The 25,748-nt window shown below is 37.6% G+C and overlaps 1 pseudogene; it reads right to left on the bottom strand.

Moving 5' to 3' along the window:
• Positions 1–19,653: 19,653 nt before the first annotated feature.
• On the bottom strand, positions 19,654–22,094 carry LOC142532924 (uncharacterized; annotated as a pseudogene).
• Positions 22,095–25,748: the final 3,654 nt, after the last annotated feature.

The raw sequence follows: 25,748 nt of genomic DNA, 5'->3' as shown, positions 1-25,748 counted from the left end.
AAGATATATAATATTGGATCAATTAATTATTGTGATAATTAATTGATGGTGTATGATATGTGATATTATGCATGAAGGATGATCAAAAGCCCAAGCCCAATTTGTTAGGTGTATGCTAGGATATTTTGTGTTGAATGATTGTAATAATTATCAATTTCAAGTGGGCTTGGTTTATGGCCCGTTCCCACCCCATGAGATGTATCCCTATTAGCCATGGATATTTATTTGTAAATATTAGTATAGTGGATTATCAAGATTGGAAGATGGTGGCCATGATGATTATGAAGATCGAAGACATGTAAATATTGGAAGCTAATGTAATAGTTGCATTTGCATCCCTTGCATTACCCTAGGATTGGACCTAGGCCCGTGTTTAGCTCACACGGGCCATTAGTATTGGGGCGATTGATCATCCTTGTTTGTTTACTGTTTATAATATATGCATGATATGTTATAAATAATGAGTATGTGCGTTATTATTATGATAATAACAAAGTTGCATGAATCCGGCAAACATACAATCAAACATTGCAAGCTTTTAAATAAAATTAATGATGAGACCTTTCAAAATTAAAAAACCCTCATTTTGAATAAGATTCAAAATTAATATCAAGCCCGAAAAGGGGAATTATAAATTTATTTATAATTTCCATGTCTTCCATCGACAATGGGTGCATGATGAACGCTACCCAAACTCGGGGCTCTGCTCATATTATTGGGAGGGCCCTGGGTGCCGGAAAGCTGTGACATCCATTGACATGGTGATGTAAACTACGTGGAACTCCCATGATTTCCGCTCATATTATTAGGGGAACTCATGGCGACCGTCTATTAAGGTTCAACATCGATGGGTAAGGCTTGACACGTGAAGATGAACGACGTCATATTATTGGGTCCTAATCAAACGTGAGACAAAAGTTTACGTAGAGGGTTGCATGGTGATGCAAATGGAAACTACCTTTTAGGAATTGTGATTGGCTGATATTATTCGGGATCATAATTCGCTAATTGGACCTTACGTACCTACTGAGGAAAGGAGTTTCCCGTTTTCACTAGAGGGTAATGAAAGATGTCAAAACAGTGGGAGTAAACATGTATAAAGTAAAAGTCCATACTTTATATCTTACTAAATATTTTAAAATAGTCATCAACATTTATCTGTTTTACTTTTCAGTACAAATTGACAATGTCTTCGATACGCAATCCATTATCTGTAATACTAGAAAAACACATATTAACTGGACCTAATTACCTCACTTGGCTAAGAAACTTGAAAATCGTCTTGAATTCAGAAACGATAGCATATACACTGACTAAGTCGCGCCCTGTTGAGGCTCCGACTGAATGCACTCCTGAGGAATTGCAGACTTACAAGGAATGGTGTGACCATGACTTGAAAGCTAAGTGTTATATGCAGGCTTCCATGAATGATGAGAAGTCGGTTCTTTATGTGGATTCTTCATCTGGTACGAAGATTGGTCCACATGGGAAGAGAAAGAAGCGTTCTTTCCAACGTCCCAAAAAAAACGTGCCCTTGCAGAGGCAAGCTCCGAATCCCGTTGTGGCAGTCACACCAGTAAAGGCTGACAAGACTGTTGATTTTTGTCATCACTGCAAGAAGCCTGGACATTGGAGGCATAATTGCAGGGAATATCTTGCCCAAAAGAGTTCTGGAAACGGTATGTTCTATATTGAAGTAAACTTTTCAATTAACTCTACTTCTTGGGTATTGGATACCGGTTAAAACTCACATCTCTGTAATGAGTTACAAGTGATGGGAAGAAGTAGAAGGCTTAGGGAAGGTGAGACCTTCTTGAGGGTGGGCGATGGAGCAAGAGTTGCTGCCAAGGCCTTGGGAAATGTTTACTTATTGTTGAACAATGATTTTAAGTTGATTTTAAGAGATGTTTTGTTTGTACCTGATTTGGTGAAAAACATTGTTTCCATTTCTATGCTTGATAAAAATGGATATTCTTGTTTATTTAGCAAAGGTGTTTGCAACATTTACAAGAATAAATGTTTAACTGGTACTGGAGAACTTGAAAAACGATATCTATAACTTAAAATCGAAAGATATTCCACTAAACAATGTCCAAGCTATAACAACAACAAACAAGCGAAAACAAGATACTCTAAATTCGGCACAATTATGGCATGCTCGATTAGGACATATTTCCCTAAGAAGGATGAACAAACTAGTGGGAGTAGGCATGTTTGATATGTCTGATATTAATGCTCTCACGACTTGTGAATCCTGTCTAAAAGGAAAGATGTTTAAGGGCCATGTGGAGCGAGCCAAAGGGTCATTGGATTTGATCCATACCGATGTGTGCGGTCCACTTAGCATCACCACTAAGCATGGACATGCCTACTTCATCACCTTTACCGATGACTTTTCGAGGTATGGGTATGTGTATTTGAGGAAATACAAGTCTGAACCCTTTGAAAAGTTAAAAGAATTCAGAAGTGAAGTAGAGAAACAGTTGGGACGAAGTATCAAGACACTTCAATCGGATCGAGGTGGTGAGTACTTGAGTGCCGAGTTCCAAGAGTATCTTAGAAAGAATTGGATTCTCTCGCAGTGGACTCCGCCCGCTACACCACAGTTGAATGGTGTTTCGGAGCGTCGTAACCGGACTTTGATGGACATGGTTCGGTCTATGATGGGGTTCACGGAGTTGCCGCCATCCTTTTGGGGATATGCGCTTGAGACAGCGGCACTGTTGTTGAACAATGTCCATTCAAAGGCAGTTGATAAGACACCATATGAGAAATGGATGGGTAAGCCTCCCAAATATTCTTATCTTATAATATGGGGGTGCCCTGCTTATGTGAAGCAGGTAGTGGGAGATAAATTGGATAGTCGATCCGTTTTATGTTACTTTGTGGGATATCCAAAGAATTCGGTTGGATACTACTTCTATCATCCCCAAGAAACAAAAGTGTTTGTTTCTAGGAATGTAACCTTTTTGGAAAAGGAATATCTATTGGATAGAAAATGCGAGATGATAGAACTCGAAGAGGTTCGAGAGACACCCACAATTATAGAACCCACACCCGAAGAGCCAAGAGAGGAGATACAAGCTTCTAGAAGATCCGAGAGAGTCTCGAGACCACCTATGAGGTATGGTCTGCTTCTTGAAGAGGGCCATGATGAGCCTAACCATGGATGTGATCCAAGGACCTTCAAGGAAGCGTTATCTGATGTCGATTCATCCAAATGGCTTGAAGCGATGTAATCTGAGATGAATTCAATGCATCCGAAACAAGTGTGGAATCTCGTGGATCCACCTGAAGGAATTGTTCCCATGGGGTGTAAATGGATTTACAAGAGGAAACTTGGGGCGGATGGGAAGGTATTGACCTTCAAGGCGCGATTGGTGGCAAACGGATATACTCAAAGACAAGGAGTTGACTTTGAGGAAACCTTTTCTCCAGTTGCAATGTTCAAGTCCATAAGGATATTGCTAGCAATAGATGCATGGTATGACTATGAGATATAGCAGATGGATGTCAAGACAGCCTTTATTAATGGGGATATTAAGGAAGAGATTTACATGTCTCAACCTCAAGGGTTTACATCTATCGAAAGTGAGCATATGGTATGCAAACTTCAGAGATCTATTTATGGTCTAAAGCAGGCATCTAGGAGTTGGAATCTTAGATTCGATAGTACAATCAAAGAGTTTGGTTTTACTAAGAATCATGAGGAACCCTGTGTGTATAAGAAGGTCAATGGGAGTGCTGTGACATTCCTGGTGTTGTATGTTGATGACATTCTACTCATTGGGAATGATGTAGGAATGTTGCAATCAACTAAGATATGGTTAGCGAGTATGTTCTCAATGCAAGACTTGGGTGAAACATCTTTTGTATTGGGAATGCAGATCTATAGAGATAGATCAAAAAGATTGCTTGGTCTCACCCAGTCCACATACATTGATACCATCGTGAAGCGGTTCTCGATGGATGAGTCCAAGAGAGGACATCTATCAATGTGTCATGGCGTGTCCCTATCCAAGTCTATGTCTCCCAAGACTGATGCAGAGATAGCAGCGATGACAAGCATTCCTTATACATCTGCGATTGGTAGCATCATGTATGGGATGATATCTACAAGTCCTGACGTGGCTTTTGCACTAAGTGTAGTGAGTAGATATCAATCCAACCCTGGTCTTCCACACTTAAAAGCTGTGAAAGATATCCTCAAGTATTTGAGAAGGACCAATAAGTTGTTCTTGGTCTGTAGGGGTGGAGAACTGAAATTGGAAGGCTATACCGACTCTAGCTTCCAAAGCGATATCGATGACTCTAAGTCAACCTCTGGATTTGTATTCATGCTCAATGGTGTTGCTGTCTCTTGGAAGAGTTCCAAGCAAGACAGTACTGCAGATTTCACCACTGAGGCCGAATACATTGCTGCATCAGATGCAACAAAGGAGGCTGTTTGGATAAGAAATTTCGTCCAAGAGTTGGACGTCATTCCTAATGGAGTTGCTCCTGTCCCGGTTTTGTGTGACAACACGGGAGCTATAGCTCAAGCAAAGGAGACAAGGTCTCATCAGAAATCCAAACATGTATTGAGAAAGTACCACATCCTCTGAGAGATTGTGGAAAGAGGAAATGTCTCGATTGACAAAGTCGACTCCGCAGATATTGTTGCTGATCCGCTAACTAAGCCTTTACCTGGACCATTATTCGAGTAGCATAGCGAATTGATGGGTTTGAAGCATATGGGTAGTTGGTTCTAGTGCAAGTGGGAGATTGTTAGAGTAGGTTCACGTCGAGCCAAGTGTTGGCCGAGTGTTCACAATGAAACTCTATGTATAAACAATCTTTATTTTAATAATATTTGAAATTATTATTTTGGAACATATTTATCTGTATACCCATGCTAGTTGCATAGATAAAGCCCTTGAATATACAAATAGTAGAAAGAATATGAGATGCTCATATGATGAGTATCATGAAACTCATATTTGGAATACTGTATATTCTAAACAGTTCCTAGTCGATTCAGCCGTCGCTAAGAAGGATATAGGCCGCTCGAGTTCGAGACTAGCATCTGCGATGTGAGTACCATGTTTCATTGGTAGGGGACATTGTGATGTCCGAGCATGCAGATAGGTGCTCCTTGTAGAGTGCACTGAACAACCCTCCATAAAGGACTTTCCAAGTGGTTCTCACTTATCAAGTGGAAACGTCCTAGTTTATGGTTGTACACCATTAGTCCTTATGACCCGGGACAACATTGAGACTCTATGTGCTAGAATTACACTTTGACTTGTTTACCGACTCTCATGGGGTCATCAGGTGGCAAGGTTGGGTGTTCTGTCGAAACATATAGGAGTCGATGCGTTGTAGTCGGGGATTCACCGCTTACCTTCGGGTATGGATATCCTATGTGTTCTCATGTGTATGTAGGTTGAAATATCTGATTAGAATATGGTGCTAATTATGAAAGAGTTTCATAGATTACACCATCGAAGCAACTACGACATGACACATAGTATCGATTCATTGACAACTCTCGATATACCAATGGTTGTCGAATCGGTCGGGATATATGAGTTGAAGGGACCGTACTGTACGTTAACCATAATTGAATGGTTTTTGCAGGCACTATCATTTGATACCTAGGGAATCATGTAAGCGATGCTGCTAGGTGTTTAACATGATTGGTTGGGTACTATCAGACTTGAGTTCTGACGTTCTTGTTATCAAGGAGTTGATAAGTAAGAATGGAGCAATTGGAGTATGCTCATATAAGGACATGTTTAGTCCGAATCACATGGAGATGTGAACCCACGGCTAGTTGTATCAATGAACCATTGAGGGCCACACAAGTGCTAGCTTTCTAGATCCCATTGAGAAGTTAAAATAGTTCAATGTGTTGAACGGCTTATAAATTAGTTTATAAGCGTAAAGAAAAATAGAAGTATGACTTCTATGAGAGAAATATAATTTTTAATTTATGAATGTGTTCCTAAATTAAAAGTAGGCCAAGTGAATAATGTATTTGAAAATTGTGATTTTCATAAATATTATTATGGACTAAATTAAATTAATTCAAGTGTTGAATTAATTAAACACTAGTGGGCCTAGTAGAGTCCAAATAATTAAATTAATTCAAGTGTTGAATTAATTAAATAACATTGGGCCTTGTAGAGCCCAATTGAAAATAATTATTTAACTAGTGGGCTTGAGTAAAATCAAGTAAAGTTTAATTGGGCTCAAATATGTTTGAAATAAAATGCCGATAATAACCCGCCAAACCTCGTCAGATTAGTTAACGGCAGGGCAATCTTGGAAAAATTTGAAATAAAACGACGATAATTACCCGCCAAACCTAGAAAACTGCGTACCTCTGATACAGCGGTAGGGATAGGCCACTTCTGTATCGCCTCAATTTTTTACTGGATCAACAGCTAAACCATCCTTCGAGACAACATGGCCTAAGAAAGAAATCTGCTTCAACCAGAACTCACATTTCTTCAACTTAGCATACAACCTCTTCTCTCTCAACAATTGAAGAACGACTCTGAGGTGCTATGCGTGAAGCTCTCAAGTCTTGGAATAAATCAATATATCATCGATGAAAACAATGACAAAGCTATCCAAATACGGCTTGAACACCCGGTTCATAAGATCCATGAAGACTGAAGGAGCATTAGTCAGAGCGAACGACATAACAAGAAATTCGTAATGACCATACCTGGTCCGGAACAACGTCTTAGGGATATCAGACTCCCTAACTTTCAACTGATAATAGCTAGATCGCAGATCAATTTTCGAAAACACCGTAGCTCCCTGCAGTTGATCAAAAAGATCGTCTATTTGAGGCAACGGATATTTATTCTTAACCGTCACTTTGTTGATTTCTCTGTAATCAATGCACAGCCGCAAAGACCCGTCTTTCTTCTTGATAAAAAGAACCGGAGCTCCCCAAGGCAAAGAACTCGGCCGAATAAAACCTTTATCCAATAGATCTTGCAACTGCGTCTTCAATTCTTTCATCTCTGCCGGGGGCATTCTGTACGGAGCCTTAGAAATAGGAACCGTCCCGGGGACTAAATCGATCACAAACTCTACATCTCTGTCCGGCAGTAAACCCGGCACATCATCTTCAAATACATCAGGGAACTCTCTCACAACATTAATATCATCAATATTCAACTTCACAATTCTATCCGTATCAACAATCGAAGCCAAAAACCCATCACAACCTCTACACAACAACTTCTTAGCTTCAAGACATGAAATAAAAGGAAGGACCAGCGAAGTACCTGCACTGGCGAGCATACCTTCCTTATTTCCATCATCTGCAAATTTCACCGTCTTGGCAACACAATCAATCACTGCACGATAAGTCGATAGCCAATCTATGCCAAGTATAATATCAAACGCAACCATCGGAATAACAATCAGATCGGCATAAACCACTCGTTCATCAATTTGAACAGAACACGCATACACAATAGACGTCGGGCATAACACATCTCCAGAAGGCAATACAACATTAAACTGGAGGGGAAGAACAGAAGGAACTACAACCAAAGATCTGAAAAATAGTTCAGACATAAAAGAATGAGTAGCACCTGTATCAATCAATGTCGTAGCTACTCTGCCTGAAATTAAAATAGTGCTAGAGATCACAGAAGAATCATGGTTTATACCTTTCTTCGTCATGGTGAAGATGCGACCCTGCACCTTCTCTTTACTCGAGCCTCTCGGACAGTCCTTGGCGATATGGCCTGCAGTGCCACATCGGTAGCAAGTGTGAGTACCAAATCTGCACTCTCCCCTATGATGCCTACTGCACTTGGGACACAACGGCTTCTCAGGATCAAATGGAACTGTCGGTGCCTTAGAACTCGGCTCTATCTTGCCTTTCCCCTTGAAATTGCCTTTCCCTCTTTGGCTCGAACCTTGACCTCTTTGAGCAATAGCCTGTTGCCTCACCTGTCTTTCTCTAGCGATATTTTTCTCATCTTTCTCGGCTAACAATGCCTTAGCCACAATCTCTTTAAATGTCACCGCCTTAGACATATTGATGTCCCTTCTGATCTCCGCTCGAAGTCCTCTAATGAAATGAGCACCCTTATATTTGTCATTGGAGGCAATATATGGGGCAAACAGACAGCCCTCCTAAAACTTCAAAATATACTCGTCAACATTCATACCTCCCTGACGAAGCTCTAAAAACTCAGTCACCTTCCGAGCTCGAAGTGCATCTGGGAAGTACCTGTCATAGAAAAGATCCGTGAAATCTTGCCACTTCAATGCCGGAACATCAACACCTACCTTGGTAGCATTCCACCAAATACGTGCAGCTTTGACTAGCATGAATACTGCACAACCAACTCTGTCCTTGTCTTCATACCTGAGATGATCAAATATCGCCTCAAGTGCTTTAATCCACTTTACAGCCACCAATGGATCAGTGCTTCCTGTAAACTCAGGCGGATCCATCCTCTTAAAAGCAGTAAAGATCCCGTCAGTCCCAACTGCTTGAACCACTTGGCCTCTCCCTTGGCCTCTACCCTGACCTGAACCTTGAAAACAGAGCAACTGCTGAATCTTTTCACTGTGAACCTTGGCTTGCTCTTCCAGTAATTTTCCGAACTCGTGGACAACTCTCGATGAGGAGCTATCCTCACCCTCTGAAGCCTTTCTCTTAATAGGCATTAACTCCCACAATGTGCTCACATAATACATATCAACCGATACAAATAATAGATGTAGAAGAGGACATACCCGGACTGTTGAAAGTAGACGAAGTCATATGCATTGTTCTGAAGAACGTTGCTCTGATACCACTAAATGTAACATCTCTGACCGATTTCATAAATAACACAGCGGAATATTAAAATTAACTTAGAGGGAAGAAGGATTTAAAATTTTCTTGACATAAAACATTTAAAATCAAAAGTATATACATGATCAATCAAGTGTTGCATCAAAATACAAAATATCATTTTTGATCATATCAAAATCCTAGAAAAATATCTTTCTTCCTTCCATCTTTGTATGCATATGACCCCGGCTCCAATCAACGTCCTGGCTCGTCGCTCTTATCTGCATCACATGAATAATTGAAATGAGTATAAAACTCACCAAGTGAAACTCTTACATAACAATCTGTACATATCATACTCTGTAAAACATGATTTTGAAATCATTAAATACCATCTAACTCTTTAAACATGAATAATATAGTAGAACATGAACATAACGATGGTATTTTCTCTTTTCTCTGATGGATTGATATTTCAATAGTATCTCTGTCTCTGTACCTATATCACATCGATATAAATCGATTACTCTGTTGGGATATAAGCATATGGTCGTTGATCAACTAATTGCATGCAATCTCTGACTATCTCTTTATCAATCCAATAAATCATTTGAACTCTGTCTTGGACATTAAATCAAACACTTTGAAGACTCTTCTCTTTTGCCTTCCCTTTGACATAATAGAGACATACAAATGTCTCTAATATACAACAAAGTGTATCAATACATAACATGAATCAAATGGAAAGGAATAGCATGTTAAAACCATTGAAATATAATACATATACTTCATGTGAGCACAAGGAATGAATTCCACTTACAACCAATGGAAACCTTGATTTTAATCTCTTGGTACAAATCCTACAACAATAAACCATGTATTGAACCATCAATAACTTAATAATCACAAACCCATACCATAAAATCCATAAAACCAACACAATAATGAATCACATAATTTTTCCAACACCATAATCCAAGAATAACTAAACCACAAGCTTACCTTAGCTCTTTGAACCCAAAAGAACCTTGTTCTCACTTAAATAATCCAACAATAAGCTTGAATCAAAGGATCAAAGATGGAAAAGTAGGAGCCCTAGTCTCCCTTGCTGAAGAAATCGAGAAGTAGAGGAGAGAAATGAGATAGAAGTGAACCAACTCTTGTATTTAATCACTTAAAACCGAAAACACGACTTTACTGTACATAAACCGCAGGTGCGCTAAGCCTTGGACTGCGAGTGCGCTGTGTGTACTGGACATCATCCGAAAATCTGGAAACGTCGACCGCGGGTGCACTAAGTTTATTACGGCGGGTGCGGTGTCGCCTCTGCCCAAACACCGCGGGTGCGGTGCCTTTCCTAGCGCGGGTGCACTCTCCTCTGTAGCCAACAATAAACTTTGCAACTAAAATCGAATCGCAACGTCGCTACTCCTCATAATTCGGCAACACTCTCAACATGAAAGTTGCACCTCTATGTCTTATCTAACCACTACAATTGGCCTCATACCAATTGGCTCAACATACAAATTATCATGAATTAAATCGCATCGATGCTACAAAACAACTACACATCCTCTATATCAACAATACTATGAATCATAAATCGAAATTCTTAACATCTAAACTATACTCAAACTTAACCAAATAGTCCATAAACATAAGAAATCTTAAACTGTACCGTTCACCAAGCTTGGATATTACAATTTTCATAGTGAGACCTTGATTTTTTACTATGATAACTTGAGTGCTATTGATATTTCAAACAATCTAGTACAAAACTCTCGAATAAAACACATTGACATTAGAAATCATTTTATTTGAGATGTTTTTGAGAAGGGTATAATTTGAATTTAATTTTTTGAAATTGAGAACCAATTGGCTGATATTTTCACAAAACTTTTGGATTTCTAGATATTCTCCAACCTTCGGAAGTCTTAGCTTGTGTGCATAATGATCTATCAAACGTGTTGTCGTGGGTGTTGCAACACTTGGGACAACACCTTATATGCATGTCCTTTTATAAGATGCTAGAAATATTTCATATATCATTCATCTTGCTTTGTCTAAAAGTTTCTACAGTGATGAATATGTCATAGTGTGCTCTCAATTGTTGTTCAAACATCCAATCAAGTATTGGGGATTGTTTTATGCTCAATCTAAGTTATAAGTAGTTGAAATTTGGAAAATTTTTTTTTTTGAGCAAAAAAGAGAAAAACAGAAAAGAGGAGAAAATAAAATTTTTTTAGAAGAAAATAGAAAAAGATACCTAGAAGAGTCATATGAAGACCATTCTTCTAGTGTGAGAGCTACCGATTCTAAGTAAAAATACAGATAGAAAAAACAACCTATAAGATTCTGTTGAAGACCGTTATTTTAGTGTGGGAGATACCATTTCTGAATCAAAAGAAAGTTCATGAAAATTTGACCCAAAATCAGGAGTGTTACCAACACCAAGTACAGACACACTACAATTTGATAATTGATTGACGCTTCCTTATTATGTCGTACATGAGGCATAATTTGACCAATCATTCTGATAGTTTTTTGACTTTATCTTGGTCGGGTTATCTTCTTTTAACATATAACATTTGAACAAAACTCTAATCTTCTTGATTTTGAATTTTCACGATTTTTAATGCTAAGTGGGTTAAATGGAAGTGGCGTTAAACCTGGATGTTTTCTTGAAATAAAAATATCACTGGTTCAGTTTTGTTTTACCGTTGAATAAGAGAGTAAATTTTTAATGAGGGATTGAGTTTGTTTCTGGAGAAACTTACCATTGGAAGCCATAGCTTTTAAATGATTACCATAGTGGAATAAATTTACTACTACTGATTAATTCATCCATCGACTGATACTCGCTTATTCTCACTATTCATTTGCACGAGTTCTTGCTTTGATTCCTGAGATTTCATTCTTTATTTCGATCCCTCTACTATTTTATCTATAATCACTTATCTTTTATCTAAATGACATGAAATGAGTACGATTCCCTTCACACCAGTAGCGAGATGGTTGTTAGTGTAATTGTTGCAATCCATGAGAAAACAGCACCCGCAGAGTCCCTTATTACTTAGAACCTCCATTATAGGATCAGTTAAGGTAGTTGAAGTGTTTAGAAGGGGGTTGAATAAACACTTAAGATTTTTGTATTCTTTTCTGATATGTGAATCGGTTATTTGAGGAACTGATCCTAGAATCTTGTTTGTCGATATAGATCAGTCAACTGATTGTAGTGCGGAATAAAACTGAAATATAGATTGAATGCTTAGTGTAAACTGAAATTGTAACTGAAATGAACACGGGAGTTTTTATGGATGTTCGGAGACTTCAAATGCTCATATGTCACCCTTTCTATCACAAAGATATGATTTCACTAAAGGAATTTGATATATTATAACAGATTGTAATAATCCTCTTCAGTTGGTCTTATACAGTGCCAAACTGATACTCTTAGTCTAACAACTCTTATACAGTTATTAACTGAAACACTCTAAATTGGTAGCCTGAATGCTACTGATAAAATATTTTTGAAAGGTATCACAACTAATTGAAGGTTGTAGTTTGATTATTTTGTGTGTTTACTCGTAGTAACTAACCTTCTTCAACTGATTCAATCATATATATATAGTCTTCGATCCCAACGGTCGTATTAAATTAATTTAATGAGCGTTTAATGACAAATATCCGTTGAATTGTCATGTAGTTACTTTATCTGACAGTAGCACGAGGTATTCGGACTGTTCTGCTTTCGTACGACCTGTAAGTCAGTCTAATGATCCTTTAACTGATGACGTGGCTAACTGATTAGAAGTCAGCTGATTAGCTGAGAAGTTTAGTTGGGCATTATCAGTTATAACTGATGTCCTATCAGTTATGAATACTTAAGTTGATAAGTTTTTTTCAGTTAAGCCAGAACGAGGTCTTCAGTTATGACTGTACGACTATTCGATCAGTTAGATTCTTCAGTTCACTTCTTGATTAATTTGTCAAACTCTGAAACTTATAATATTCTAACAATTTCAATCTTTTCGGTGTTTGACAAAACTTAGATTTCGTGAACTTATGATAAAGAATAAAACTTATTGTAGATAAAATAATGTACAAATTCGTACATAATTCAACAATAACAATTTTATAAATTTTGAAAGAGGAAAGTACAGATTCGTATTAACATTTCAAAAAATATTCTCCAGATTAACAACTGACTTAGGACACGAATCATTTCTTCGACTTCTTCTCAGCTGGTCCTTTATCAGTTGGCTTGTCTGTTTTTGTTCTCTTGTTGTTTCTTGCTGCTGCTGCCTTTGTCTTTTGTTCTTCCGCCTTTCAGTCAACACCCGTCACTCTAGTGAAGAGAAGGAATGGTGAACTAACTTGAGCAGATGCCTCGACAAATTTATTCTGCATTATGTCAATCTTTTTAGACAGACTTGTATGAAAAAAATCAATTTGGTTGCTAAGTTGTTCTTGGGAGGAGAGCAGAGTAGAAAGTGTAATTGAGACTATTTTAATCTTTTCAACTGATTCGAATAGAGCAACTCCATCCTTAGTTAGCTTCTTCAAGTACTTCATTGTATGTTCTTTTATGGTGTCCAGAATTAAAGAATGTAGCAGCTGAGTAGATTTTATCTGACTGATATGTGAACCAAGATTGTTTAGTTTTGAAATGTTGGTGTCCAACATAATATCAGCTCCTAGAGGAAATTCAGGGGAAAAAACTTCAGTATGCACTTTTTCTTTCCCCTCTCTCTTCTTAGAGAATTCCACCATAGCAAGATGACCTGGGAAACATCTTGGTCAATATTAGTTGCATGTTCTTCTACTGTTGCTTCTGGAACTGACTGACTAGGAGGGTGATCCTGTTGATCAGTTGCGGAGCTAGATGCTTTTGCAGTCGTCTGAGCATCAAACATATAAAGAGTGGTTTCAGATATAAAGAAAGTCTCATGAAGCAGCTGGTTGATTGATGGAAATTCTGGTGTTGCTGAAGGTTCCTAGACTGAGGGAGTAATAAATTGTTCAGTTGGTATTAGAACATCTTCATTTTGACCTTCGGCCCTTATTGTTGATATTATGGCTTGATCTTCAGTAGGTTAAACAACTTCATTTGCAGTTGAATCATCTTTGTATTCCATTTGAATATCCTCAGCGACTGATTGCAGCAGGTCATCTTTAGTATATGTAGATGGCTACACCATGGGTTCAGATATTTGGAGGATAATCACTGCTGCAGAAGAGGAGGGTTGATCATCGGTGGAAAGTGGAGGAGGAACTTCTGAAACTGGTTCAACTGGTTGAACCACAACAAACTCTGCTTCTGCTGGGCCATCAGTTGCTCCTCTGCTATTTCAGTTGGAAATTTCTCCACAGCTGACTCAGTTGGAAATTTCTCCACAGCTGATTTTGAACTGCTGGTCTGTACTGGAACAAGAAATTGCTATCCCATCTCCCAATTTTTTATTTTCATCTGAAGGGAGATGAGATCAGAGTCCAGTGGTTGAAACACTGCTACATCTTGATAGGTAGTAGGACCAGCTGGATCATGGTTTGATTTCAGTTCAGTTGTCACCTCAGCCAAACTCTTGATTCGCATAAGATCAAAGAAGTATGATCTTCTCTCCATGGCTTGGGCCAATATGGTGGATTTGACATCCTTCATGACAGCTGATTCTAGAGAAATGAACTTCTCCATAACTTTCTTTTTCTTCAGTTTCTTTGCAAGAGTGACTGTTCTAAAGTTCACCCATTCGTCGTAATGTTCCAGCTTCATTTCAGCATGCTCATTAATAGCTTGCATAATAAGATCAATTTTCATTTGAATGACATTGCTGGGTTTCAGTCCTCAATCATCTTTGCCTTGCCCTTCGGATCAATTAGGGCATGAGGCAAGTCCAGTGCTAAAACAGTTGTGTCGACCTCTTCTCTGATGATTACGACTTTTGAGTATGCTGGAAGTAGAACTGTGGGGCGCACAACTGTTGTGAGAGGAGCTGGAATTACTGATAGTTTCAGTTTCCCTCCAAATTCAGATGATTGTGGAGGGATAGTCAGCTGCAGTCCTCTGTTTTTGGGGGGCAGCTGGCTGAACATACTGAATTGGAAAAGCTAGAAGAGGTTGCTCAGCTCCTGATGGAAACAATCGGAGCTCAGGAAGAGCTTCGGAGTTGCAATTAGCTTAGTCTTCTGCGACCTTGGTTTCTTCAACATAACAGGAAAAGGGATCTTCTCCAAATCTGAAACGTTCACTACTAGTTTTTCTTTAAAATGTACTAGAATTTTTTTTCCTAAATCATTCGGCCGAACCACATACATATATATAGAAATATTTTTGCCATTTAAATAACTATCAACCTATCATTTGAAAATCCCAAAATTGAAATTCAAAACGTGAAATCGTAAATCACCTAATCAAACCTAAAACTAGTATTTTTCAAAATAAAGCATAAACTCTTAAATCTCTCAGAACCACTCAAAGCATCATAATTCATAAAATTTTTAAAGTAAACTTAAATCATAAAAGTAATTCTGCGGAAAACTAGTGGAGGTCCTCGTGTTATGTGCACCTTCAGTCCATCTAGTTCAACCATCAAAACCTCTATTAACATCAACATAATGCTCACCTGCATCGATCATACCTAGTGTAATGCCCAAGATTTTAGCTTAATACTTTTGAGTTATCATGTATTATGAATAAGGGAATGGAAGAACAGACATGGAGAAGCGACGTGCAATTTGAGTTTAGTTGCAAAGTATAGTGTTGGAGAAGAAAGACCAGTGCACCCGCGGTGGTTCATAGGAAATTTTGGAAGAGATACAGAATGGTCACCGCACCCGCGCCATAAAATCTACCGCACCCGCGGTTTTGCTACAGTAGAGGCACCGCACCCGCGGTCAAAAATGCACCGCACCCGCGGTCGTGCCTTCTGAAATTGTGGAAGTAGTACAGCACGCTCAGCGCACCTGCGGTCCAAGGGCTTGCACACCCGCGGCGAGACGTGCAGTACGCACAATGCTCCACTTGCCTTACATGCAACGTATATATGTATATATATATATAGCAAGCACGAATTGTTCCTCAGATTTCAGAGAAAGGGAGCGAAGCTTTGAGAAGAAATATCCCTACGCCTTTCTATTTCGATCCGCCCGTCAGATTTTGAATCCGACTTCAGTACTGAATTCCTATCGACGCAGGCTACAACTAGACATTGGGTATGGACAGAGTTGAATTCGGGACTTCAACATCGTCAGACCGCGAAGACAAATGTATAAATTTATGTTGATGTGGGATTGCACAACTCGAGTCCGATTGATTTGAGTTTCCCAAAATCACATACTTTACTTTATTGAATCGATATTTGCAATTGTATGAGGTTGATACCTTTGACTTATTGATTTATGTATTGAGTCATTAAGCAGATACGCCTAATTGTGAATGAGAAATCTTGTGACAATAGTGCCGGATAGTGATGGAATCGTCACTGGCACATTGCACATTGTCACAGGATAGGATATTGGTGAAAATGCCAAAGTCTGTGACGGTTAGGTCAAGACACCGGACGTTTGGCTATATCGGAGTGGATAGAATTGAAGTTTCTTCTATTACTGGTGTTCGATATGGAAAGAGCCAAAGTCCGTGAATAAGAACATACCACCACCCCGATCAGGAGTGTAGGTGGGTGCATGTTCTTATTCCGATCGGGATCCCTAGATTAGGACTGAGTCGAGTCTGAGAATCACGGAGAGTGATTCATTGCTTGATATTGAATTATGTTCCTGATGATGGTATATGTTTAGAATATAAATTATTCTTGATATTGATTCATGTTTAGGATTATAATACATGTGATGAATATTTGATTCATGATTCTGATTTTGATACATGTTATGAATATCTGTTATATGCTTTTATATTGTTTATATGATTGCATGTATACATGATTTATACTGAGAATGTAATTCTCACCGGAGTTATCCGGCTGTTGTCTTGTTTGTATGTGTGCATGACAACAGGTGGGACAGGATCAGGGTCAAGAAGAGAACGAGGCTGGACTAGATAGCGTGGAGATCCGGGCTCAGAAGTAAATTAGGAGTCAGCACTGATATGTAGTTGAACATAGTTGAATTATTGTAGACAATACATGACTTGTATGTTTATATTTGATATGTAATTCAGATTGATTTACATAAAGTTTTCGCTTTATATTTTTAAAAAAAAATTTAGACCCTGTTTATTATAATTGATTGATTAATTCTAAGAACGATTAAAAACTTTGATTAGCGTCTGGGTCCCCACAACAGGTGTTATCCCCCCTAAGATACGATTTCGTCCCCGAAATCACAGGCAATCAATTCGTATATCATAGGTAATCATATCAGACACCAAATCTGATAAAAGAAGGAGATATTTATACAGAAGCTAAAAGAAAACTTACTCCACAGAAACAATTCTAGAATCATTATTTCATTCCAGATTCTGTCTTCTAAATAACTTCCTAGATGTCCTAACCATTCCTTTGAACTTTCAACAATGGAGTAGTCTTCGTTCCGAACTATCTTTATTCTATTGATTCTGATTCCATTTTGGAGTAATACTTCAAGAGATATAACTCGAAGTAATTCTGATAAAATTAATCTCAAAATACTGGCTATACAACATTCGTATATACCAACTAACAGCTCACAACAAATCAACATCGTCATCTGTTATCAAGTCTGTTCAAGCTAAATCAATTCAATATTCAATCTCCTATATCACATACCATTGGTCGTTGTTTTTGACGTTGGCATATTAGGTTTATCTATTCAGAGCTGTCGTCATTCTTTTCTGAATCCGTTTCACTTCCTCAGTTATATCTCTGATCATATCAGGTCCAATCTCCAGTATTTCAGAGATATCATTACAATAACAAGGGGATCTACACTTCTTGTCGTACAACGCTTCAAACGGTATTATCTTCATACTCGTTAGATAGCTGTTTTTGTACGAAAACTCACGACATGACAACAACTCCTGCCAAATAGTGCTTAAATCAAGCACTACAACTCTAAGCATATTCTTCAAAATCTGGATAATCCACTCTGACTGTCCGCCAGTCGGTGAATGATATGCAGTACTCAGATGTAATCTTGTACCCTACTCTTACTGTACACTCTGCCAAACGTGCAAAGTCAACCAAAATCACGGTCTGATATAATCAACTCTCGATACTCTGTGTAATTTAATCACTTTTCTGACAGAAATCTCAGTAATATACTCATATCTGTACGTCGCTTCTCCATGTCTGTTCTTCCATTCCCTTATTCATAATACATGATAACTCAAAAGTATTAAGCTAAAATCTCGGGCATTACACCTAGTAAGTCTATTGACTATGCAAATCTTAATCATGATAACAAGTAATACATGTATATTCACAATCAATAGTGGAAGATAATTTTAATAAAATAGTTTTTCATGAACATGCATAACTTAAACATTTTTCCTTTCATCAAATACTTTCTTTCCTTTCATCACATACTTTTTCCTTTTCGTCATATACTTTTCTTTCTTTTCTTCATATAGGTATATGTTTTTCTTTTTATTGAAATCATATCCTTAATTGTGACTTTCGTATCAGCTATATGTCGATAGATCCATCTACGTATAACCATGGCACCTAGTGGCGGGGACATCAATGACACTCTCACCTGTCAAATGAGCATTGACCTTACATATCATCGTATCATCGTATTAGTCACAAATAATTTACCTCCTTCAACATTTCATATTTCCATCACTTGTAAAAATTCATGCATATAAGAATCATTTTTCTTTTAAACCAAGCATGCAACATGTCTTTTAGCATTAACGTTTCATCATAAAACTCCATAAACATTTGAAATAAAAATTTTAACCTTTATTATAGCAATCATGGCACTGCCAGGACATCTAACATTTTTCAGGTGTAAAATGACCGTTTTGCCCCTAAAACCCCAACTTTCCAAATTTATCCTTAGACCTTAAAACGACGACCCAAATCCATCCAAACCTAACATAACACCTTAAAATACACCCATAAATATTTTTTAGATGTAAACTTATGCTCCTCGACTAATTTCCTAATTCATATTTAAAACTTAGACGTACAACCCGATTTTAACCCGAATGGACTCGAAACTTAGCCAAACTTGAACCATAGCTTATCAACACCTCACTAGTAGAAAAATCGCTTTTTACTTCGCATATTCAATGAAGTAATAAGGTAGTTAAGTGCCGAAGTATATGGACGTGAAGTAATAGATGTACCTTTTACTTCTCATAATAACCGAAGTTGTATGATTGAAAATACTGAAGTCTTTGGCCGGTTTTCAAAGGAAAACCGGTCCAGAATTGGACCGGTGCCGAAGTAAGAAATGTGTTTTACTTCATCGATTATTGTAAGTAATGAAGTAATATATTATATATAACTTCGTCTTAATTATTATTTAGCGAAGTAGTTTATAATATTTTACTTCACAATTTACATTGAGTGACGAAGTAATTCATCTGAAAGACTTCGTAGTGTTTTTTGGTGAGGTAATAGTCACAAACAACTTCACAATTTATCCTATTTGTTGAAGTAAATATAATTTATAACTTCAACATTTATCCTATTTGTTGAAGTGTTTTATATTATGTTACTTCACAATTTGCAAATAACAACGAAGTAATTTACCTGTTACACTTCATTATTTTTTATTTTGTTGAAGTAATTGTTAAAGAAAAACTTCGCAATATATGACTTAATACACTAATATAATTAAATTCATAAATTATCCATCTAAAAATGATGAATATCCATGAATCCACAATTACATATTCATCAATCCACAAATAACACAAAAATGTATCAACAAAACCAAAAGTATATCCAAAAATCCACAATGACAAACAAAATATTTATCCCAACATACACCATCCATTTAAGCACCTACATAGGAGTAAACAAATTCACTTCATTCACTTCTGACCTCGTCATATTGAGATTGGGTGTAATATTGGTTCTTGATGCATTCTGCAAACTGAAATTTGAAAAAGAAAATACATTAGATTCTCCTTTTTTATCACTAATATAAAATATATCACAATGACAACAATTCATCTCAAGCAATTATCTCAACAATAAAACTGCAAAATCTGATCTCCACCCAAGGATCATTTTTGCACAAGATTGACTCCATATCAACCATGCCGTAGAGGTAGACAAATGTGGCAAAGATATCTGCAATCCTCTACATGTACAAGTGGCAAATAGGGAAGGCACACAAACAAACATACACAGTTGCATAATACATTGTTAACACTTCAAAAAAATTAAGGGTGAAACAAATTTAACAAGTTAAAACTTCATATGAGGAAACTAACACAAGCTATGATACATCACTAAGAATAAACAGGTAAATTAATATCATGTTAATAACTTGTCAAGTTTAAATGACAGTGAACATAAAGCATAAAAGATAAGTGTAGTCATATGTAACCATTTAACAAACCTCGCTGATTACTTCATTAACCAACTGTTTAGCAGCCTCAATCTGTTCACTAGTGCCATCAATCTGTACGGTCCTTTCTTTGGATGTATCACCAGGTGGCAAGTGGAGAGGTATAACCTGAAATATTTGGTAACAGGCAAAACTCACGGCACTAGAAAAAAATCAAAACACAGATACAATATCAGGATTTTCAGAAAACCAGAAGTAGCAGCTCTATCAGATATTCAAACCACATAATAGCATTATAAACCGAAAGGAAAACCAACCTGAATGCGAGTGACAATCCTTGCTTGCATGTTCTTAATGGTTTCACCTCCTTTGCCAATAACAAGACCCACCTAAAAATTGCCATTGACCCTAATTAAATGAGTAAAAATAACATAAAAGCAAGCATCATCGTTACCTTGTTGTTGGGAACCATAAACACGTATGGATCAGTTCCTGATTGTTGCCCAGTCATTCTTCGAGAAACAACACCAGAACCACCTGCTTCAGCCTGTTCAAGCAAATGTTAGCCATAGTGATGTGGCAAGAGAATATTAAGCAAAACAAATGCCAGCTTAGTAAAAATAAAAATATTTCATCAGTTTGATCCAAAAATTAGCAGTCGAATTGTTTTGAACTACACGAACCTCAGAAAGAACATCATTAATCAACTGCTCAGCCTTGGCTACCTGGTCAGGAGTACCCATGAGCTCAACACCTCTTGAAACAGAATTTGGATCGGCATCCATGTCTCTGGTCACCTGAATCTTGGCACCAGACTGAAGCTAAAGGTATTTAATGGTCTCCCCGCCTTTTCCAATAATCACACCTACCCTTCCATTTGGTATCTCAATTTTCTTGCTTGAACCAGGATAACCATAGGATGCACCTGTTGGTGGACCACTCAGACCCATGCCCATAGGCTTCTGAACAAAATCTACATTCAAACCAAATGACATCAGGGTGCAAGCGCTGTAATCTGATCCTCACGTATGGCATCGCATGCATACTTGAACATATACGTATAAACTAAAGTAAGACTAATAGTAATATTAATCAATGCATAAATTATAAACCAAGTAGCAAAAGATCCAAGCCCGGTAAAAACTATATTCTCTGAGACCAAGAAACGTAAGCTCATATCAAAGCAATACGAGATTGAACAGTTAAGTATAAACTCATCGATACATTAAACTCGAGTTTATTAAGCACAAGAATAGAAGATCACCACGTAATCCGAGCACGAAGCTCGTGTTAAAACATTGGATACCAAAGATGAGACGATGTTTGAACACAAAATGGTACTAAAGCAAGTAACAGATCAATTAAGCAGAAATCGAATGGAGAATCACGTAATGGAAGTGACAACGAAAACGAAAACGAAAACGAAAACGAAAATGAAAACAAAAACGTAAAAACTAGTTAAAGAGAAAACATTCACCAGCATCAGTTGAATCAAATCCCCCACCCCCACCCCCAGCTCCGTTTTCAACTCTCGCTCTTTTCATGGGATCCACGTTATTCAAAAGCCTAGCGGCGATTTCTTGAGCCTTCTGTTTCGCCAACTCGATCTCGCTCATAGGAGGCGGAACTCTGTTATAAGATGTAGGGGTGGGCGGATGAGTCCGGGCCTGACGAAAACCCCGTAGCCCTATGCGGTGCGGGTGAAGTCGAAGTCTGGTGATCTTCGTGCTTGCGCTTGTTCGATTCTCCACCGGCTGACGAATAGTGCACATCATCCGCCATTTGAGTAGAAACGGAGGAGCAAAAACCATAGATGGCGAATGGAGAGGAATAGATAGTGATTAGTACTGTGTGTGGACATATTTTTAATTAAACTTATCGGTTCATCTTTTTACTTCAGTATAAACTTATTTTCTTTATTTTTTACTTCATCAACATTGATATGCCAAGTAAAATATAATAAAAAATACAGTGAATCCCGTGTTTTTAAACATCTGAAGTAAAATATATTATTTTTTACTTCGCTTGTGTTATTACTGAAGTTATTGGTAATGTATTACTTCGTAATTTATTATTGCCGAAGTAACGCCTGCCGAAGTAAAATCCGATTTTTCTACTAGTGCCTAACCATACCCTATACAACAAAAATCAATCCAATTATAATGCCTTAAAAAATCCTAGAACCTTGCTGGAATTTTCTGTACTTAATATCCTAAACCCTAGCTTGCTCGACCCTTAAGCCCTTTCATCCCTTAGCCCTTGGCTACCTCAACCAGAACCTACAACACCTTCCTAGGACCATGACCGAAGCCTTAGGACTCTACTAGACCAGCCTCTACAGCCCATGCAAGGCCAGCCTCCCAAACCCACGACTTCAAGCCATGCTCGACCCCAAAAAGGCTAGCACCCTTTAACCCTCCATTCCAGCCCTTGCACAGCCCGGATAGGACCATGACTAGACTCTCTTAGGACCCTTGAAAAATACCAACAACAGCTAAGAGCCCGGTCCTCCTAAGAAGAAAAATCGAAAACCTTAGGTCTATAAAGTCCCATATTTTTGTTCACCCTCTTGCCCTAACCTTTTCAGCCCTTAAATATACATCTCATGACCCTTAAACATGTGGAAAAATGTTTCTTCTAGTAACCCTACCATGGCAGCCCATTTGTGCATCCTAAGCAACAATTTTAAAAGATGAAAACTTTATTTTATCATGTGCCATAAAAACAAAAAGAAAAGAAGTGTGTCTTGTTTTTCATGCAATCATTTATTAAAAAATATAATATGATGTGAAAGAAGAGTGAAGGAAGATTAAGGCGTGTCTTTGCGTATTTAAGGCACGAAAAAAAATTATGATGCAAGGAACATTGGCGGAGAGATGAGGGATGCAACCTTGCTGATATTTCCTTCAAGCCTTACGTGAATTCCCTTTGAAAATGTGTGGTGTATGTGTTTATGCGCTAATGTAAGAGTCCTAGTAATTTTCTAGGGTGGGCGTGTGTTTTGAATGGAATGAAAGAGATTGGAAGCTTGATTATTTGATATAAAAATACATGGTGTAAGTTTAGGCCCACTAACCTAGTATAATAAGTCCATTAGATAATATTTAAAATATTTTGTTTAGGTTGCTTTTCGAAAATAATAACCTAACCTCAAAAAAGTCCCTATTTTGTCAAAAATTGATTGACGGTTTAAAATACGACTCGATGCGTAAAAAAAATCATTTAATAGTTAAAAATAATCATTTAATAAAAATATTTTTCCTTATATGGTCCCTGGTCTCAGTTCCTCGATCGAGTCTTGAATCACCTTTAAAACATAGTTTTATACATTCTAGTAGAAAAAAATATTTTAAACATGTAAGCATGCCTACAACATTTAATTAATGCAATTAAAATAAATTTATTAAAATACATAAAAAAAATTGATAACTTGCAATCATGTAGTTCATATGAACCTTCAAATTTTCGAGATATTACAGAATCACTTGTAGAAAGGATAAGTTTTAACTTTTACTTGGGGGCAGCAACTGGTTTTATCATTTCAATTTTTTTAATCGTAGCTGCTGACTTGTCAGCCCCTGCTTTCTTCAACTGCACCTTGGAGGCTGATAAGATCTTGAACTTGATAACTGAGGAAGAGGGTTCTGGAATATCTCTAAGTCCTCACAAGTCTGCTCAGTTGAACAACAAATCCTTTGGACTGCTTTGAGGTATGTACCATGTTCTTCAGGATTGTGAAGAGGACGGATGACCAGTTCATCTTTATCACCTTGACAATAGCAGCCATAGCTTGAAATTTCTCGAGAGAGAGAGTAGCAAAGGATCCTGCCTTTGCTAGAAGGCCCTTGGCAATGATGTCAGCCAGTTGCTGGTATTAGAGCTTCAGTTCTTTCTTAGGGTCAGACACTTTGATCTTTTCCCCATTTTTAGACAATGTGGTATCTATTTCTTCAATAGCAGCTGTATAAATGTCTGAGAAACTCGAGAGGCCTTCAGTTGTGAGCTAAAACAAGTTCCTGAAAAATTCTTCATCTACGATCAGAACGTGGTCATTCACCTTCATCTGAATCTTTCCATCATCACTGACTGAGCTAGATTCATAGATAGAGAGAATTTCAGTATAGTAGATTTCTTGGGTTGCCAACCCAAGGAAGATACGAAGCCCATATGCTTCAATCTTCTTGAATAGTCTGCGAACTAATTCTTCAGAATATGCGAAAATCAATTGCAACAGCATTGGAGAGGTAAGCAGGGGTCTGAGATTCCATTTGAATAATTTAGCTAAAAAAAGAGAAGAACACAAGTGATTTGCTCTGAAAATACGAAAGTTATAAGCTTTGGAAATGGTGAGACACTTTCTGAGAGGCGGTTTCTATTTGTATCTCACGACCATTCAAATTTTGGGTACATGGCAATCCGCGAAAGGTTTTGAACAAATAAGTAAGATATTTAACTGTTGGTCATTTAAACTTAGTAACTGGTTGTAACGTCCAAAAGTCAACTTACGTAAATCACATGCATGCAAATGATTTAAATTGCATATTTGTTTATTTAATTGATTTTAAATGCTTAAATGATGCATATTATATGATTAAGGTCTCATTGCATGATTAAATGATTAGATGACAGGATTTCATGAGATTGAAATTATCCGAATATTCGATATTAGGTGGGGGGAAAGGAGACTAGGGACGGCCAGATAAAATAAATAATTTTCAAGGCTTATTAATATGATTAAATTTTTCTAAAAATGATAGAGTTCAAATTATTTACGAGACGTGCTCGATTTTATCCGGGAAGCCGATTTTGGGCAAACGAGGAATTTTTTAAAAGATCAAAATTATTATTTTTGAAAACTAGTTTTATAAATTTTTATTTTTCAATTAAATATGTGTTATTGGGCCAAATTTACCTAAGATTAGTAGACCCAATTGCTCCTAAACTCAAAAGCCCAAAACCCGAGCCCATTATCATGTAAATTAAAATATATAAAATAGAAAACTAGGCCTTTTGTACAACATATCAGCCGAAATGACACACTCCACACAAACCTAATTTTCAAAAAAATGGAGAGGGAGAGAAAAAGGAGTCTTCGTCGCCCATTTGATCTTCTTCGCGCCCCACGCCAACGATCGTATATTTGAGCGTTCTAAAACGCAAAAGCACGTTTCTAAATTCCTTTGACGCATCATTCAATATATATTATGCTTGTTTTGTTTATTTTTGCATGAAAATTACATATGCACGATTTGTTAAACGATAGAACAATTATTTGCAAGTTTTGACGATTTTCAAGCATATATGAACGTGTCATGATTTCCGACAAGTACGCTGCCAACATAGGACGTTTAAGGGATGGAAAAAGTTTTGTTTAGGCACGAGAAGATGGCTGGACAAGAGCTAGAAGGAGCCGGGCAAGGTGAGGGTAGTGTTCTAGGGTTTTCATGGCATTATGGCTTGCAAGGGTTTGGCCATGAGGAGGGCTGCA

This window comes from Primulina tabacum, chromosome 18, assembly GCF_025594145.1.
Source record: "Primulina tabacum isolate GXHZ01 chromosome 18, ASM2559414v2, whole genome shotgun sequence".
NCBI classification, from domain to species: domain Eukaryota; kingdom Viridiplantae; phylum Streptophyta; class Magnoliopsida; order Lamiales; family Gesneriaceae; genus Primulina; species Primulina tabacum.
This window is presented reverse-complemented; position numbering and strand designations above follow the sequence as displayed.